The sequence below is a fragment of the Triturus cristatus genome, chromosome 9 (genome assembly GCF_964204655.1).
Source record: "Triturus cristatus chromosome 9, aTriCri1.1, whole genome shotgun sequence".
Classification (NCBI taxonomy): Eukaryota; Metazoa; Chordata; class Amphibia; order Caudata; family Salamandridae; genus Triturus; species Triturus cristatus.
Window position 1 is genome coordinate 1,232,854,235 of NC_140592.1, and position 6,066 is coordinate 1,232,860,300.

Here is a 6,066-nt window from a genome sequence, read left to right on the forward strand (position 1 = left end):
AGGGAGGAGAGTGTAGGCGAGGGTGCGGCCAAGAAGGCACATTCCTACACATTATATGGGAATGCGAACACATACAATCCTATTGGCGAAAAGTACACAACATACTAAGTGACGTACTCACACTAGTCCTCCGCCCAGAAGCCTGTATATGCCTCTTGAATATATGGGAGCCTACTGATCTGAATAGTTACTAAACATAGTGGACTACATTGGGAATGATGTTGGCAAAGAGGAATATTGCACAAATGCGGAGAGCGGCGCAAGCAACCTCAGTGGAGGCCTGGGAAAAAGACCTCGACTGGTGCGTGTATAGAGAAAAGACTGTTTACACGGCCCGGGGTTGCCCTAAAAAATGGTCCCGAATTTGGAGCCCGTGGAGCTCCTTCATAGGGGATATCTGCAGCACCCCACGTAGCATTGACGAGGATGATTCGCCTACCCCGTAACTTGTCCTTGTAGTGTAATGTTTGCTAAGAGATGTTACTCATTGTCTTCACTAAGTAAGAATGTACTGATTCCTCTGTACTGTATCTCCTTTGTCGAGAATGTTAATAAAAATAAATAAAAAATAAAATAAAATTTAAAAAAGTCTGGCCCGGTAAGTCACTATGAAGTACCTGTATGCAGTCTTTGTCTTTCCTCCATAGGATAACAGTATCGCTTCAGAAATTGTTGCTTTTTGAAAACGATAAATATTTTGATCTCCAAACATACTTACTTGTTTGGATGATCTTGATGCCAAAAATTATATAAAGATAAGTGTTATTTTTATACATTGGTGTGGCTCTCCTTATTGAGTCGTGTGTACCATTTACTGACTGTGTGTGTATTGCAGATGTCTAACACTCCTCTCTGATAAGCCAAAGGCTGCTCGACACATTACCCCTAAGAGAGCACCATGGGATTGCTAGAGAAAAGCCCCCTGGACTCTTTGCACAGTATACTTTTTTTTGGTATACGATATAAAGAGCCAGATTCCTACAGTGTGCACTTTAACTTCATGGGTGATCGTAACGGAGACCCACAGAACCATTTTTAGGTGCTACCCACAAGCTTTTCCTGGGCTCAAGCTTGCGTGCACGCGTGCAGCCGCCATCTGCCTTTCTTATCTCTTCCTCAGCATCGCTGGCCATTACTTTCACTTTCGCGGCCTCACACGTCACGATTTGCCGCACAGCCCTCATTTTAAAGTTGCCTTTCTGAAGATTAAATGTAAAGCGATATGAACAGGCAGAACAGAGCGCGCCTGCCATTCTTAGTCGCGTCGGCCAGCTCTGACACTTGTCTCAATGGCATGGCGACAGCGTCCTCCGGCGCTCTGGGGCTCTCCACGTACTTCACCCTCCGGATTGGCCTTGATTCATTCTTGAGTCAAGTCATGTTTTGTTTTCTTTTCGCGTGCTTGTTCTTTTCCTCTCCTGCTCCATGTTACTCTCTCCCTGTTAGTTTGCTTCCCTTTCCTCCACCCACCCTGTTGCTCCCCTTCCCCCCACGCATTCCCTGCCCTCTGTTGCGTCCGCCGCTCTCCTATTGCTCCCCTCTCCCGCGGCGTTTGTAATCCTGCCCCCTGCGTTGCCCCCTCGCCCTCCACTGTGCTGTCTCTCACTCATCCTGCTCCATTTCCACTTGACTCCCAGAGAGGTTGAGGACATTTGGATCAGGTTCGCCGGGGGAGGGGGGGAGGGGCAAATGAATTGCGCGACTCTTGATAACTTTTGTGGGGGGCGGCCTGGGGTGTCACAGTGGTGGTCAGGCCCCCTGCTTTCTATCTCTGAAGTGCACAACTGCCCCCTCTAATGCATAACTCCAGCTATACTGCTGCTCTCCCAGAGACCCTGCAGAAGAGCAAAGGAGACATTCCTTCCTTCTGCTCCACAGCTTCAGATTGGAATCTGAGGGTTGCACAGTTTTACTACATTACAATTTGTAGTTATTCCTACGCGGCCGCTTTTAGCTGCCTATAGGTGAAAGCTCCTTGTGACCACAGAGCTTCCAGTGGGATGAAAAACAGTGGAATGGCCTTGGTAATGAAGGGTGTGACTTAAATCATGTGAACGGCTATCCTGTGCTTTACAAAGTGTGCTGTCTGACCGGCATTGAGGTGCCGTTTGTGAGTATTCTGCTGTTGCTTCCAGACTTATCACACAACAGCAAGCGCGTGCCTAAAACAAAACAAACCAGGCCTGGCTGCTTTTTGAGTGCTTGTTTGCAGTTTGATATAAATGAGGAACAACAAGGATTCTGTTGTAAATTATTAGATTTAGTTATTATAAATGGTACACACGTGACCATTAGGGCTGGGCGGAATTTGCGGAATGCCTCTTCGCGGAATTTTGAAAAAAAAATTGTTGAAAACGAGCGCACAACCTGAGGGACCGTGTGCCCGGGACTGGGGTCCCTCGTGCTTGGGCAGGCTCCCCTATCTCCCCGGCCTGGCTGCGTTGAGAAGCAGGGACCGGCCCCGGGCCTCCTAATGTTTGGTCAGGGCCTGGGATCCCACGTCCTGCGGCCTGCCAAGTGTCCATCTGCCCGGGACAAGGGACCCTGGTGCAGAGCCCCGGAGCCCTGCAAGGGCAGGCAGGAGCCCTACCGCTATGGCTCGGTGTGGGCAGCTGGGAGTCCTTTCGGTCCCGGCCATCTGGTCGCACCTCTCCCCTCGGCCATCTGGTCGCGCGCAATGCTTTCCAATAGGGCGACAAGATGGCCGGGCCAGCCTGGAAGTCCCGATGAGGGTCCATCCGCCTCGCGATCCCAGCCAGGGCTCCAGGAGGCCGGGCGCGTCCGCGCCTAGGGTCCCCTCCGTCACTCGGAGCGCGAGGGTTACAAGAAAGGTGGGTAGCCTTCCTCCGGATTAGTAGGGGCAGGGTATGCCGGGACACCCCTCCTGGGGTTTGCAGTTCTCAGGCGGGGACCAGATGGGCCAAGCCCGGACGTCACTTCCCCGGGGCGTCGGGTGCTTCCTCCTCCAGCCCGCGGCGAGGCAAAGTGCCCAGGACGGGCTCCATGGGTCCCCCGGGCGTCCCCCGAGGCCTGCAGCCCCAAAGCCCTGCAGCCCTGGAGCCCTTCAGCCCGGAGCCCTGGAGCCCTGCAGGCCCGGAGCCCTGCAGGCCCGGAGCCCTGCAGGCCCGGAGCCCTGCAGGCCCAGAGCCCTGCAGCCCCGGAGCCCTGCAGCCACTGAGGCCTGCAGCCCCAAAGCCCTGCAGCCCTGGAGCCCTTCAGCCCGGAGCCCTGCAGGCCCGGAGCCCTGCAGGCCCGGAGCCCTGCAGGCCCGGAGCCCTGCAGCCCCGGAGCCCTGCAGGCCCAGAGCCCTGCAGCCCTGGAGCCCTGCAGCCCCGGAGCCCTGCAGCCACAGAGCCCTGCGTGGGCAGGCGGGAACCCTAGCGCGAAGGCTCGGGGTTGGACAGATGGGAGTCCTGTCAGTCCCGTCCATCTGGTTGCACCTCTCCCCTCGGCCATCTGGTCGCGCGCAATGCTTTCCAATAGGGCGACCAGATGGCCGGGCCAGCCTGGAAGTCCCGATGAGGGTCCATCCGCCTCGCGGATCCCAGCCAGGGCTCCAGGAGGCCGGGCGCATCCGCGCCTAGGGTCCCCTCCGTCACTCGGAGCGCGAGGGTTACAAGAAAGGTGGGTAGCCTTCCTCCGGATTAGTAGGGGCAGGGTATGCCGGGACACCCCTCCTGGGGATTGCGGTTCTCAGGTGGGGACCAGATGGGCCAAGCCCGGACGTCACTTCCCCGGGGCGTCGGGTGCTTCCTCCTCCAGCCCGCGGCGAGGCAAAGTGCCCAGGACGGGCTCCATGGGTCCCCCGGGCGTCCACTGAGGCCTGCAGCCCCAAAGCCCTGCAGCCCTGGAGCCCTTCAGCCCGGAGCCCTGGAGCCCTGCAGGCCCGGAGCCCTGCAGACCCGGAGCCCTGCAGCCCCGGAGCCCTGCAGCCCCGGAGCCCTGCAGGCCCGGAGCCCTGCAGGCCCCAAGCCCTGCAGGCCCGGAGCCCTGCAGGCCCGGAGCCCTGCAGGCCCGGAGCCCTGCAGGCCCGGAGCCCTGCAGCCCCGGAGCCCTGCAGGCCCAGAGCCCTGCAGCCCTGGAGCCCTGCAGCCCCGGAGCCCTGCGTGGGCAGGCGGGAACCCTAGCGCGAAGGCTCGGGGTTGGACAGATGGGAGTCCTGTCAGTCCCGTCCATCTGGTTGCACCTCTCCCCTCGGCCATCTGGTCGCGCGCAATGCTTTCCAATAGGGCGACCAGATGGCCGGGCCAGCCTGGAAGTCCCGATGAGGGTCCATCCGCCTCGCGGATCCCAGCCAGGGCTCCAGGAGGCCGGGCGCATCCGCGCCTAGGGTCCCCTCCGTCACTCGGAGCGCGAGGGTTACAAGAAAGGTGGGTAGCCTTCCTCCGGATTAGTATGGGCAGGGTATGCCGGAAGACCCCTCCGGGGCTGGCGGTTCTTTGCCGGGGACCAGATGGGCTACGCCCGGGCAACATCCTCCCAGGCTTCACTCCTCCGGCCCGCGGCGTGGCAAAGTGCCCAGGGTCGGGCTCCACGGGTCCCGGGCAGTCCTACCCCCGGGGCGCCCGGGCCCGAGAGCTCCGTCGGTGTTCCCCGTGCCCGAGTCCCAGCCGCTGTCCCCCAGCCCCCGGGAAGCAGAGAGCCCACCGAGCCCATGGTTAAGGAGGGAGCCCTACCGCTATGTAGCCTTCCTCCGGATTACTAGGGACAGGGTACTCTGGGACCCCTCTCGGTCCTCAGCCGGCAGCAGGACGGGCCCGGATGCTGCCCCGGTCCTGTCCCGGGGACTGCCGTGTGGCAGGGTGCCCTGGACAAGGGGTCCGGATGGTCCGGGGAGGCTTCCCCTGCGCCTGCGGGCCTGGGAGCCCCGGCTGGCTCCAGGGGCCCAGCCAGGCCCCGGGCCCCATACCCAGGCCTGCCGCACTGCCAAATGCCTGGGACGGGGTTCCGTTGTGTCCAGAGAGCCTCCCCAGGCATGTCTGGGTTCATTGACCCCTGGGGGCCCCGGGGAGGGCGGCCTCCCCGCCCCGGGCTCCGTCCCGGGTCCTGCCACGTGGCAGGGTGCCCGGGGCGGGCTCCGGAGGGCCCGGGGAGGCTTCCCCTGCGCCTGCGGGCCTGGGAGCCCCGGCTGGGTCCAGGGGCCCAGCCGGGCCCCGGGTCGGGGTCTCCGGCCCTGGGCCCCGTCCCCCGGCCTGCGGCACTGCCAAAGGCCTGGGACGGGGTTCCGTTGTGTCCGGGGAGCCTCCCCAGGCCTGTCTGGGTTCATTGGCCCCTGGGGGCCCCAGGGAGGGCGGCCTCCCCACCCCGGGCTCCATCTGGGGTCCTGCCACGCGGCAGGGTGCCCGGGGCGGGCTCCGGAGGGCCCGGGGAGGCTTCCCCTGCGCCTGCGGGCCCGGGAGCCCCGGCTGGGTCCAGGGGCCCGGCCGGGCCCCGGGTCGGGGTCTCCGGCCCTGGGCCCCGTCCCCCGGCCTGCGGCACTGCCAAAGGCCCGGGGCGGGGTTCCGTTGTGTCCGGGGAGCCTCCCCAGGCCTGTCTGGGTTCATTGGCCCCTGGGGGCCCCGGGGAGGGCGGCCTCCCCGTCCCGGGTCCTGCCGCGCGGCAGGGTGCCCGGGACGGGGTCCGGAGGGCCCGGGGAGGCTTCCCCTGCGCCTGCTGTCCCGGGACCCCCGGCTGGGTCCAGGGGCCCGGCCGGGCCCCGGGTCGGGGTCTCCGGCCCCGGACCCTGTACCCCGGCCTGCGGCACTGCCAAAGGCCCGGGACGGGGTTCCGTTGTGTTTGGGGAGCCTCCCCAGGCCTGTCTGGGCTCATTGGCCCCTGGGGGCCCCGGGGAGGGCGGCCTCCCCGCCCCGGGCTCCGTCCCGGGTCCTGCCGCGCGGCAGGGTGCCCGGGACGGGGTCCGGAGGGCCCGGGGAGGCTTCCCCTGCGCCTGCGGTCCCGGGAGCCCCAGCTGGGTCCAGGGGCCCGGCCGGGCCCCGGGTCGGGGTCTCCGGCCCCGGACCCCGTCCTCCGGCCTGCGGCACTGCCAAAGGCCCGGGACGGGGTTCCGTTGTGTCCGGGGAGCCTCCC